We start from the raw sequence: 13,316 nt of genomic DNA, 5'->3' as shown, positions 1-13,316 counted from the left end.
CACCACCACCACCACCTCCTCGCCACCTACCACCCACTTGCTACCACCTACCACCCGGCACTGTCACCAACCCACCACCACCACCACCCGCAACCTACCCGCCACCACCGCCATCCGCCACCCACCTGCCATCACCACCCGCTACCACTACCACCACCACCACCACCCACTCGCTACCACCCACCATCTGCCACCGTCACCCACCCACTCACCGTCACCATCCACCACCCACCTGTTACCACCCGCCATCCGCTACCCACCTGTCGCCACCGCCACCACCACCACTCGCCACCACCACCCACTTGCTACGACCCACCACCCGCCACCGTCACCCACCTACCCACCTACCACCACCACCTGCCACCTACCCGCCACCGCCGCCGCCGCCGCCACCACCACCACCACTATCACCCACCACCTATCCGCCACCCACCTACCACCACCACCACCACCCGCTCGCTACCACCTACCACCCGCCACCATCACCCACCCACCCACCACCACCACCACCCGCCATCCACCACCCACCTGCCACTACCACCCGCTACCACTACCACCACCACCACTACCACCACTTCCCCACTCGCTACCACCCACCACCCGCCACCGTTACCCACCCGCCACCGTCACCACCCACCACCACCCGCCATCCGCTACCCACCTGCCACCACCACCACCACCACCTGCTACCGTCACCCACCCACCCACCCGTCCGCCACCACCCACCACCACCAGTTACCCACCACCCACCTTCACCACTTTCCACCACCGTCTTCCACCGCCACTTGCCACCATTTGCTATTTCTCGCTCTTTTTTATATTTTTAAATTTTTTAAAACATTTTGTCAATTACCAAACATGTTTGTAATTTATGTTTTTCTAAAAATAAATAAAAACCAATTTATAAAATTTTTGTAAAGATAAACTGAATACGTAAACGTTACCAAACGTACCCTTAATAAAGTGCATTTAATATTTTATATATTTGTCTTGATCAGTTTATTAATTTTTTTCAATATGTATTTAGACCTCGTTTGGGAACAAATTTTTTTACTATTTTTTTAACTTTTTGGGTAAAATATAATGTAAAAAAATTAGTATGTTTGAGATGACTTTTTGATTTTTTATGAAAAGATGTGCAAAACGTAGAGAGAAAAAAAATGTTTAGCTTTTTAGTATAAGTTGTTTGCTTTTTGATTTTTTAAATGACTTTTTGACTTTTAAATTAAAAAGTGATATTGCCAAACGAGGCCATTGTATTAAGAGAAATATTATGGTACACACCTTCAATAAGAACAACGTAGTGATAACTACAAAAAAAAAAAAAAAAAAAAGAATTATAACCAAATATTACATAAAGTATAACGATTGGATCATAACCAAATTAATGTTATAACTAATATCAAAATATGGGGAGCTGACTGAAAAGTCCTATTAAGAATATAGGTGCACCAATAAGTTCTTTTAATTTTTTTAGTGAATCAAAAAGTCTTGTTCACTTTTAATTGCTACTATAAAATCCTTTTTTTTTTTTTTTTTATAATTTCTTTAGTAAACTTTTCATAAAAAGTGTCTCTAATTGTTTATTTTTTAGTGACAGTTTAAAAAATTTATCACAGAAAAATATCAGTAATTATTATTTTTAATGACAGATTTAGAAAATCGTAACAAAAAGTCACTAATTGCCATTTTTTAATGACTTTTGAAAAATCATCATAAAATTCGTTACTAATTATCTGTTTTTAGATATCGTTTCATAAAATCGTCAGAAAAAATATTTTTAGTTACGATTCTAATAGAACAACTTTCAACGACGAATTGATAGCACTTAATGGGACATACAAACACTTGTGGGACTCAATTGGTGCACATTTTCTTCTAACAAAATATGTGAATAATTAATTTTAAAAATAGGATAAATTATGCAAATAGTTCATGTACTTTACACGATGTATCAATTTGGTCCCTACAGTTTTAATTTGTTTGATTTTGCCCTTTAATTTAACGGATTGTGTCATTTTAGTCCAATAAATAACAGTTGTTAAATTAGGTCAAATAATGTGTCAATTTGGCCCCTGTACTTTACACAATGTATCAATTTGGTCCTGTAGTTTCAATTTTCTCAATTTTGATAGGGACTAAATTGACACATCGTGGAAAATACAAGGACCAAATTGACACATTTTTTGACTTTCCGTTAAATTAACTTAACAACCATTATTTATTGGACTAAAATGACACAATCTGTCAAATTAAAGGTCAAAATCGAGTAAATTGAAACTACAGAGAACAAATTGACACATTGTGTAAAATATAGAAACTATTTGCATAATTTTCTCCTAAAAATATTAACTACTACAATTGATATTGTAACGCCGACTTGACTTTTTGAATAAAAATATTAACTACTACAATTGATATTGTAACGCCCGTTTGACAACTTCAAATTTTATTCAAAAAGTCAAGTCGTTACTAATTGCCAAATTATTTATGTATTTTTTTTAAAAAAATTTATTTTAAAAAAGATTAAAAAGTCATTAAAATAATCATTTCCCAAACTATATCACAAATTGACATAATTTTACCATAAAACTTCGTAATGTCAATTCTTGAAACACTTAATAAAGTGCATTTAATATTTTATATATTTGTCTTGCGTCTATTATTTTTTTAATGTGCATTTAATATTGTATTAAGGAAAATACTATGGTACACACCTTCAATAAGAATAACGTAGCGATAACTAAAAAAAAAAGAGAGTAAATTATAACCAAATATCACATGAAGTATAACTAAATAGCGATTGGATCATAACCAAACTAATGTTATAACTCATAACTGATATCAAAATATGGGAACTGACTGAAAAGTCCTATTAAGAACCCATAAGTTTTCTTATCTTTTTTAGTGTATCAAAAAGTCTCGCTCACTCTTAATTGCTACTATAAAATCCTTTCTTTTTTTTTTTAAATTTCTTTAGAAACCTTTTCATAAAAACTGTCACTAATTGTTTGTTTTTAGCGACAGTTTAAAAAATTCATCACAGGAAAATGTCAATATTTGTTATTTTTAGCGACGGATTTAGAAAATCGTCACAAAAAGTCACTAATTGTCATTTTTTAATGACTTTTGAAAAATCATCGTAAAATTAGTTACTAATTGTCTGTTTTTAGAGATAGATTCATAAAATTGTCAGAAAAAATATTTTTAGAGACAATTCTAATAGAACAACTTTCAATGACGAATTGATAATACTTAATGGGACATACAAATACTTGTGGGACTTAATTGGTGCACATATTCTTATAACAGAATCTGTGAGTAATTAATCCTAAAAATATTAACTACTGAAATTGATATTGTAACGCCCGTTTGACAACTTCAGATTTTATTCAAAAAGTCAAGTCATTCCTAATTGCCAAATTATTTATGTATTTTTTAAATGTCCTTTTTATAAAAAAGATTAAAAAGTCATCAAACTAATCAATTCCCAAACTATATCACAAATTGACATAATTTTACCATAAAATTTTGTAATATCAATTATAAAATACGCAACCTCGCCACGAAAGCACCTCTTTCTCCCTCCATTATTTGTATAAACTTAGGGCAAATTATATCGGTGATCCCTATGTTTTATCCCTTGTGTCATTTTAGTTCCTACACTTTCATTTGACTCAATTTTGATCATTAATTTTAGATTTTGTGTCAATTTGGTCCAATTGATAATATTGTTAGTTTTTTTTTAAAAAAATTATCACTAAATTAGTTGAGATTAAGTCACTAAGTTGAGTAAATTTATAATTTTGTTCTTAAAAATATGACATGTGACACTTATATGTTTTTTGTATAACAAAAAACTAATAGATGTAATCGATTGGATCAAATTGAGACAAATTAATAATTTCATGATCAAAATCGAGCCAATTAAAATTATAATGACTAAAATAATATAAAAGCAAAACACAGAAACTACCTTCGTAATTTACTCATAAATTTATAATGACTAAAATAACATAAAAACAAAAATTTATGCATTCTTGTGAAATCACATACATGATTTGTAAAAACTTATGCATATTTGTGTTGTTCTAAATTTTTTGGAACAAACTTATGCGTTTTGTGTTTACTTAAGTATTTTTGTGAAATCACTTACCTTATTGGTGAAAATTTACACATTTTGTGTTGTTCAAAATTTTTAGGAACAAACTTACGTTTTTTTTTTTTGTTCACTTATATATTTTTGTGAAATTACTTACGTGATTTGTGAAAATTTACGCATATTTGTGTTGTTCTAATTTTTTGATAACGAACTCATTTACGTGATTTGTGAAAACTTACGCATTTTGTATTGTTTTAAATTTTTTGGAATAAATTTAAGCATTTTTATGAAATCACTTATGTGATTTGTGAAAAACTTACCCATATTTGTATTGTTCTAAATTTTTTGAAATAAACTTATGTCTTTTTGTGTTCACTTGCACACACTGCTGGAAAATCGACTTTTAGCGGCGTTTCAAAAACGCCGCTATAAGTACTAAAAACGTCGCTAATTGTTTTTGTGACGTTTAGTACCAAACGCCGACGACGCGGCCGTCGCTATAGCTTTATGGCGTTTGAAAAACGTCGTTATATTTGCCAAAAGTCCTACCTAATTGTACTGTGACGTCACTATGACATTTAGCGACGTTTTGAAAACGCCGTTAAAGACATTTATACATTTTAAAAATCTAACCGTTGGAGTGGGGATATAGTGACGTTCAAAAACGCCGCCATAGCCTTTATTTTTATTTTTAACGTTGTGCTAATTTTATATGGTTGAAAAAAAACCTGTCATAAATAATTATTAAGAACTAATAATTGATGTTTATTAAAATAATAAATAAACTAAGTTTGAAAGCAAAATTAAAAATAAAATAATGAGGCTCTTGACACGTTATTATACCGATTAGTAACATGATTACACTCTCATCTATCCATCACATAACACATTTGGTATAAAGTTCAAAAAAAAAATTATAAATAAATAATAATAGGAGAAGAAGAAAAAGAAGAAATCTGATGCACCAACATTGTATTCAAGCAATCAATATTTTCTTTTTCCTTTTTGAAGACCCATCAAGTATAGTAGAAAACTATGAAGAATCAATCAACATGCAAGAACCGTCCTTTCGGTTACCTTACAAACCTTAGCTTGTTAGAACATTAACTACATCTACAAAATATGATAGCAACTATTCAATACAAAAGTTTCTAAAGCCATTTTTTACATAAGTAAAGAGTTTATAGCACCTGAAGCAAGAGCAGTCACTTTCCCTCGGGCCACAAGTAGCATATCAAGAACCACATCCCACATAGTCATCTCTTTCTCTTCTCCAACAAACTGATTCCATCCCATGTCCCCATCAGCGAAGTAGCCCCCACCGAAGGAAAAACCCCTATTCCATTCTTCATGTTCGCTCCCTGACATCGGTGGAACAGAGACAGGTATCCAAACCCCAGTTTCTTCAGAAACTGGCAAGTCATAACAAAAATATTTGCCAACTGTATCATTGCCAGCATTTGAAACATTATGATTCTGCAGATCATCACCCACCATAGTGCCATCAGGTGCCTCGGTTTCATCATCTTTCAGCTGTGCATTTTCTTCATTTACCAAATTATCAGTGGCCGACAAACTACTTTCTTTCCTTTGTTCCTCAACATCTTCAGAAACCTGAACACCAGCACCCAGCAATGCAAATAAACAAGCAGCATTTTAAAAACTGATTTAGAAACAGATGACAGAAAAATGATACCCCTTTTGTCCCAAGTCCTTTTTGTCCATTTTCTTATATTGGAATGTCACACGATAGTTCTTCACTTTAAAAGTGAAGTGTACAAAATTTTGTTACTTTTCTAAACTATCATTTTGAAAGAGTAGCTCTGAAATCCACCACAGAAAATTTTCCCAAGTTTTGGATGCTCATGCTTCCCACTTGAGCATGAACGCGTTAAATGCCTGCCTCTCTAAACAGTTGGAATCCTAAAGGGACTGTGAACAGGGAATGGAGGGAACAACATCTATTGCACCATAAATTTGATCTTTGCACAAGTGAATATATATTGATAAAGCCACATCACATATAAGTTAACCCAAAAGATCATTGACAAACAAGGCCACCAAGTTGGATAAATAAACATGAAGTTGATAACGATGCAATCAACATAAATAAGGAAATATAACTAATGCATGACACGTTAGATGCCCAATGATAACAAGTAATCACCATGAAAGTCCCTAAGAAGATGGGAAAACAAAAAACAGAAGGAAAAAAAAAAAAAAAAACTAAGAAGAGAACTGCAGTTCTGAAGTCTGATTATCGAACTTAATAAAATTAATCATCTATTATAATGCTCAGGGGTACAAATAAGTAGTCAATGCTCTTCAGTTTGTCCCCCCATATTCACTTGATGCTTCGTATATTCATGCCTCTTATAATCAGGAAAAAGAAGAATCATGCTTATTATTAGGGAATGAACAATTTAGTTGAGAATCACACTTATGCTGCAAATAACACACACTTGCAACTTGGTAAGAGCACCCTTTCTAAATTAGAACCTAATAGTGAGTGGTAACTGAAGAAAGTTGTGTGTTTCTCAAAACCTCAATACAATTTTGACAATTTAACATAATTTTCATATTCCATAACCTTTTTTTACCACATTTAATACATCTGCTTATCATTGACACTGAAATAATAGGGTCATTTTGTGAATTGGCATTAAAATCCCTAAAAAATAAGCCGGAACAAAACATAATAGATGAATCATCTTTGGTTTGGTGAAAATCTTCACTGTACATGAAATACCAATCCTAATTTTTGATAGAATGCAGAATTTCATTCTTTTACTTTATTCTTTAATACTACATACTTATGCGTGGTAATGCTATATGTTAGAAGTACCTGAATCGTACAGATCCATTTGGGCCACCAGATTTTGTGGCCTGCAAAACTCAATTAGAATCATATGAGCTTTCTTGATATGTAATGTTTAGGAATAATATAAATTTCTACTTTCATCTCAAACTGTCAACAAGTAAAACTCTTTCGCACCTTATCATAAGTCATAGCATCATTCATCGCCAAAGTCAATAAGGATGGAACAAGATCTGGGTTTGCCTGAAATCGTCACATCAAGAATCAACTACCTGAAAATGGTTAAAAGCCCTGTTCAACTACCTGAAAATCACTGTAAATTACTTGTTATACCCACAAATGCAAAAGAATTGAGAAGAGAATTGATCTGAGGTTTGTTTGTTTGTTCACCCAGGCCTATTCCTCTTGTGACCAGCTTTGCCATCTGATTTCAGACCACTTGAATCCCCTTCAGAGGAAGCTTCCATGGATTTAGTGAAAGAACTTGAAAGATCAGCATAGAGGTCAACCACCCTCCTGATGTTGTTGTTGAGCTCTCTGATCAGACCCACATTCCTGCTGAGGTTGTCTGGGACCTTTGACTCATGGTTCTGATTTATCTCATTGATTAACATCCTGTTTTGACCTAACAGGTCGATACGCTGCTGTGATGCACAAATTCTGTTTTCAATAGAGTCAAGGTGAACATTTAGACACAGCGTTTACTGTAGAAATCAAACTCAATAATTCCATTAAAACAGTACAAACCTTAAGATCGCTTCCGCTATATCCTTCTGTCATGGCTGCAAGCTCCTTGAAGTCTAGATTTTCTACTTTTTCCTTTCCCAAAAGCGTCCTCAGGATCATTTCCCTGCTCTCCACGGATGGGAGACCAACCATAATTCTGTTCACCAGAAAACACAAATCTCAGTAAACTTAATCTCTATGTTTGATTTATGTTTCCATCTTTTTGTTTTTGTTTTTTGTGTTTCCATCTCAGTAAACGAATTTGTGAACAAAGCTCAGACATTCTTTTCATCTTCTCCAAACCATTTTGAAGTGATGGTCGACATCGAGACGTTGATGAAGCTTGCTCCGGCCTCATTGGCAATGGCCTTTGCCAGCATTGTTTTCCCAGTATCCGGAGGTCCAAAAAGCAATATACCCCTACAAGGCTTAAGAAGTCCGCCATTGAAGAGGTCTGCTCTTCGAAGAGGGAGCATGACCAGCTCTTGAAGTGATTCTTTAATCTCATCCAAGGCACCGATATCTGCAAATGTTACTCCAATCTCGTTTGCAGGAATAACCTCTGGCCTTATGCGTTTCTCAAATTCGTTGTCGGGAGGAACTTCCTATAGGAAACCATGATGCATAGACACACATGTTGTTAGGAAGTTATATTCTTTCTTCATGTACTTAGCAAATCCTTGAAAGTGCAAGAAAGTGCAATATTAGGAGAGATTATATCAATTATCAACTGATAATATACTTAAAACTTTCAGAAGATAGTGCGGAAGAGCATTAGTGTCCAACTGCAACAAACATTTATCTGTCGGTTCATTTTTTTGTTACTTCTCACCATCTCCCTTTTCAAATAAATTTATCAGAGATGGGCTTACCGGCTTTGATGGCGGTGAATTCTCACCATCTTTCTTTGCTGAAGGAACCGATTTCTGTCTCGCTTTTGTTTGCATCAGGCTTTGACCCAATTATCTCTCCCCCCTCGGAGTCCTAAATCGATAGACAAATGAAGCACAGTTAGTTAAACCCTATTAAAAATGATAAAAATCAATTCCACTACTCTCGTCAGATTGTTAAGATGTAGAACAAACCTTGGAAGATTCAGCATTTGTCTCTAGTTTTAGGGAATCTTTCCTACCCGTTCTTCCCTCCTGGAAGATACTCAACCCATGGGACAAACTGTTCACATCACAAGCAAGAATAACTACATGAAATTTGATTAAAACAAAAGAGAAAAAGAAAAAAAGAACGAGTTGTCTACCTCTTAGACTATATAACAAGCTTCCCATTTCGGTACATTGGGTCATTGTTATTCATCAAATGATCAGATATCGCGGATACCACAATCTCTTCTATGTAATTACCGAGAACCATTGCGTCTGCATTGCAGATTGAACCAAGATCATCACACTCAAGATCATTTGCAGCAAGTACTTCGGCAATGTGATTTTTGTTATCCTGAAACTGGATAAGCTTTGTGTCCTCTTCCAGTTGGTCTTTCCACCTTACAAGATGAATCTCGTCTTCGGGTGGCTTGATCTCAATGTTATAAGGAAACAGAAGAGCTATTCTGTCATCCACTTCCTCACAATCTTCATCTGGGTCCAACATCCGAGAGCCAAGTATTACAACTGATCCTGATAGTTTCTTTAGCACTCTGTCGAACAATTTGTAGAGTCTTTGGGATTGGAGGAGCCTCTCGACATCCCTGATGTAGAGAATGATGGAACTGGTTTCGGAAACTGAGACCAAAACCTGCAAGAATCTTTCTGGTCAGTAATCTCTGAGATACCTAAAAGCTACATATTCAGGAATCATCTAATGCTTCGTTTGTTTTAACAGAAAATATTTTCAATATTTTTTTTTAAAGTAGAAAGCGTTTTTTTATGTTTTGGTTGCGATCTTGAAACTAATGTGCTAGTGATGTATTAATGTTGGTGGTGGTGGTGGGATGGTGGAAGTGGGGTAGTAGGATGGTGTTGGTAAGATTGTAGTCCACAAAAGGTCTTTCACCTTTCAAAATTAGAAAACATTCTGTCCAAATAAATGCATTTTTCATTGACTTTCATTTTCTGTTGTTCAAAACACCAAAAAATGTGAAAAGTATTTTCTAGAAAACATTTTTTGTCATAACAAATGGAGAGTAAATTAACAAAATTATCCAAAAAACAACATGCATAAATGGTATAAGATTTTGAGTTTTGAAAGAAGCAACTCGGCTATGGTTATACTACCTTGAAAAGTGACTGTAAGAAGAGTTTCTCATCAAAAGACCAACTGCTTATGCGCTTGAGAGGAGCTAAAAAACCAAACAAGTCTCAAGAATCAGTAAGAATAGCAAAGCTAAATCTTGACAGTAACTATTAAGCAACCATCTGCATACAACAGTATTAATGGGCATGAGTCTCGTGCCCCCAATTGACGCCTGTGAGACTTAAACTAAACTCATGACCTCCTCTCCACCAAACCACTTGGGAGTAGGCACCTTGCCACCAAGTCACCACCCTCGGGGTGGTGATTGATGTTGTATTAATCTCAAGCTTATGGAAACATCAGTTAGCCCAAAGAGCAGGGGTAGAGAATGCTTATAGCTTCTTTTTATCCTCTTACCCCAACATTTGTCTGATACAAAGCATTATTATGGGTTAGTTCTCAATCTAAATTGAAATATTTGTCAACAATAAAGCTTCAGTCAGTGATACAAAAGAGTGCTGAATCAATTCGTCAAATGTAAAACAGAATATAAATGGAAAACTTTAGAATATAGCATGAATTGATAACAATAATAATAATAATAATAATAATAATAATAATAATAATAATAACTAAAATGCAGAACATAACAGCAGACCTCATCAAGGATGTCATTCATATACGCAAAAGCTCGAGTAATCAGATTCCCTCAAAAATCAACAATCAAAAGCCTAAGCAGGAAGAAGGCTATACCCAAAAAAAAATCCCAGCGAGTCTTCATATCTCAAACGAATAATAAAAACTCTTAGATCTGAAACATGTATTTTTTTGAAAGATAATCTCATATCTACAGGATATTGTTTCGAATGAAAAAATTCAAATCTCAAACAAATATTTTTGAATGAGAAATTTCGAATCTTAAACATATATTTTTGAATGATAAATCTCAGATCTGAAACATATGTTTTTGAATAAGAAATTTCAAATCTCAAACATATTTTTGAATGAGAAATCTCAGATCTGAAACATATGTTATTGAATAAGAAATTTCGTAACATGAAGACATTGGTGCTTCAAACTTCAAATCTTACCTTCTTGAGGGGGAAAAAGAGATGTCCTAGTCTCAATAACTGTAGCGGCATTGCCTTCAAGGAACAAGAAGAACCCCAAAACACAACAATCTAGGGCTTCCTTTACTGTTCGAACTCAGATCTCACAACATAGTCAGGCAAGAGGAGAGTTGATCCAAACCCTAGGAGAAGAATAGACGGAAGGAAGAGCTTGAAACAGAGAGAGAGAGAGAGAGAGAGAGAGGATACGAAACTGAGATTGCAGACGGTGTTGCTCACCGAGCTGAAGAATGATGAATCGCAATCTCTGAGACCGAAGGGTTTAGAGAGAGAGAGAGAGAGAGAGAGAGAGAGAGAGCGAGTGAGTGAGACATTTGAGGGATCAATAATGAAGGTTTGAAGAAAAAGAGAGGTTCTGATTCTCAGAGTTGTGGAGAGAGTGGGAGTGGGATAACATGGTAAGACACATTTGAAGGCGTTCAAAAACGACTTCTATTAATAAACGGTACCGTTTTAATTAAATCAAAATGCGACGTTTATAAAGCGTCGCTAAATATTAGAAAAAGTGACGTTTATAAAAACGCCATGAAATAAACGCTGCTAAATCCCATTTTTCCTGTAGTGACATTTTTATGAAATCATTAACGTGATTTGTAGAAACTTACACATTTCATATTGTTTTAATTTTTTAGGAACCAACTTACATGTTTTTGTATTCACTTACGCATTTTTGCAAAATCACTTATTTATTTGTGAAAATTTACACATTTTGTATTGTTCTAAATTTTTGGGAACAAACTTACTCGGTTTTGTAAAAATTTACGCATTTTTATGAAATCACTTATGTGATTTTCTGAAAACGTATGCATATTTCTATTGTTCTAAAATTTTTGGAACAAACTTATGCGTTTATGTGTTCAATTTTTCATTTCTATGAAATCACGTATGTGATTTGTGAAAACTTACGCATTTTGTGTTGTTTTAAATTTTTGAGAATAAACTTACGTAGTTTTGTGTTCAATTACGTATTTCTATGAAATCACTTACGTGATTTGTGAAGATTTATGCATATTTGTATTGTTCTAAATTTTTTGGAACAAACTTACGAGCTTTTGTCTTCACCTACTCATTTTTGTGAAATCATTTACGTCATTTATGAAAAGTTACGCATTTTGTGTTGTTCTAAATTTTTAGAAACATACTTACGTATTTTTGTAAAAACTTACGCATTTTTGTAAGATCATTTACGTTATTTGTTAAAATTTATGCATATTGTGTTGTTATAAGTTTTTTGGAATAAACTTACGTATTTTTGTATTCACTTTCGCATTTCTGTGACATCACTTATGTGATTTGTGAAAACTTATACACTTTGTGTCATTCTAAATTTTTGGGAACAAACTTACCCGTTTTTATGAAAATTTATACATTTTTGTGAAACCACTTACGTGATTTGTGAAAACTTACACATATTTATGTTATTCCAAATTTTTGAGAAAAAAACTTACACATTTTTGTGTTCACTTACGCAGTTTTATGAAATTACTAACGTGATTTATGAAAACTTACGCATTTTGTATTGTTCTAAATTTTTGAGAACAAACTTACGCATTTTTGTGAAATCACTTACGTGATTTGTGAAATTTACACATGTTTGTGTTGTTCTAAATTTTTAGGAATGAACTTACACGTTTTTGTGTTCACTTATGCATTTTTATAAAATCACTTACGTGATTTGTGAAAAATTATGCATTTTGCATTGTTCTAAATTTTTTAGAATAAACTTATACATTTTTGTGAAAGCTTACGCATTTTTATAAAATTACTTACGTGATTTATGAAAACTTATGCATATTTGTGTTGTTCTAAATTTTTTAGAACAACTCACACATTTTTTTGTTCACTTATGCATTTTGTTTTGTTCTAAATTTTTTAGAACAAACTGATGCATTTTTGTGAAATCACTTATATGATTTATGAAAACTTACGCATGTGTGTGTTGTTCTAAAAATTTAGAACAAACTTATACGTTTTTGTGTTTACTTACGCATTTTTGTGAAATCACTTACGTGATTTGTAAAAATTTACGCATTTCGTTTGTTTTAAATTTTTGGAAACATATTTATGTATTTTTTGGAAAACTCATGCATTTTTGTGAAATCACTTATATGATTTGTGAAAACTTATGCATATTTGTATTGTTCTAAATTTTGATAACAAACTTACTCGTTTTTGTAAACATTTACCCATTTTTGCAAAATCACTTACGTGATTTGTAAAATTTACGCATATTTGTGTTGTTTTAAATTTTTGAGAACAAACTTATCCGTATTTGTGAAAACTTATGCATATTTGTGTTATTCTAAATTTTTGATAATAAACTTACACGTTTTTTATTCTTTTATGCATTATT

The 13,316-nt window shown here is 33.6% G+C and overlaps 1 non-coding gene and 1 pseudogene across 1 annotated transcript; both read right to left on the bottom strand.

Moving 5' to 3' along the window:
- Positions 1-5,268: 5,268 nt before the first annotated feature.
- Positions 5,269-11,631, bottom strand: LOC114259483 (uncharacterized). Its single transcript, XR_014341514.1, has 10 exons — positions 11,628-11,631; positions 10,925-11,029; positions 9,875-9,939; positions 8,902-9,395; positions 8,732-8,819; positions 8,519-8,630; positions 7,668-8,251; positions 7,098-7,580; positions 6,948-6,988; positions 5,269-5,716 (listed from the first exon to the last, which is right to left on the bottom strand). It is a non-coding gene; the product is annotated as an uncharacterized LOC114259483 (transcript).
- LOC145800858 (protein ELF4-LIKE 4 pseudogene) lies at positions 7,307-7,799 on the bottom strand (annotated as a pseudogene).
- Positions 11,632-13,316: the final 1,685 nt, after the last annotated feature.

Source organism: Camellia sinensis, chromosome 10 (genome assembly GCF_055761805.1).
Source record: "Camellia sinensis isolate YWXY chromosome 10, ASM5576180v1, whole genome shotgun sequence".
NCBI classification, from domain to species: domain Eukaryota; kingdom Viridiplantae; phylum Streptophyta; class Magnoliopsida; order Ericales; family Theaceae; genus Camellia; species Camellia sinensis.
The sequence above is the reverse complement of the archived record's forward strand: the minus strand, read 5'-3'. Positions and strand labels throughout refer to the sequence as shown.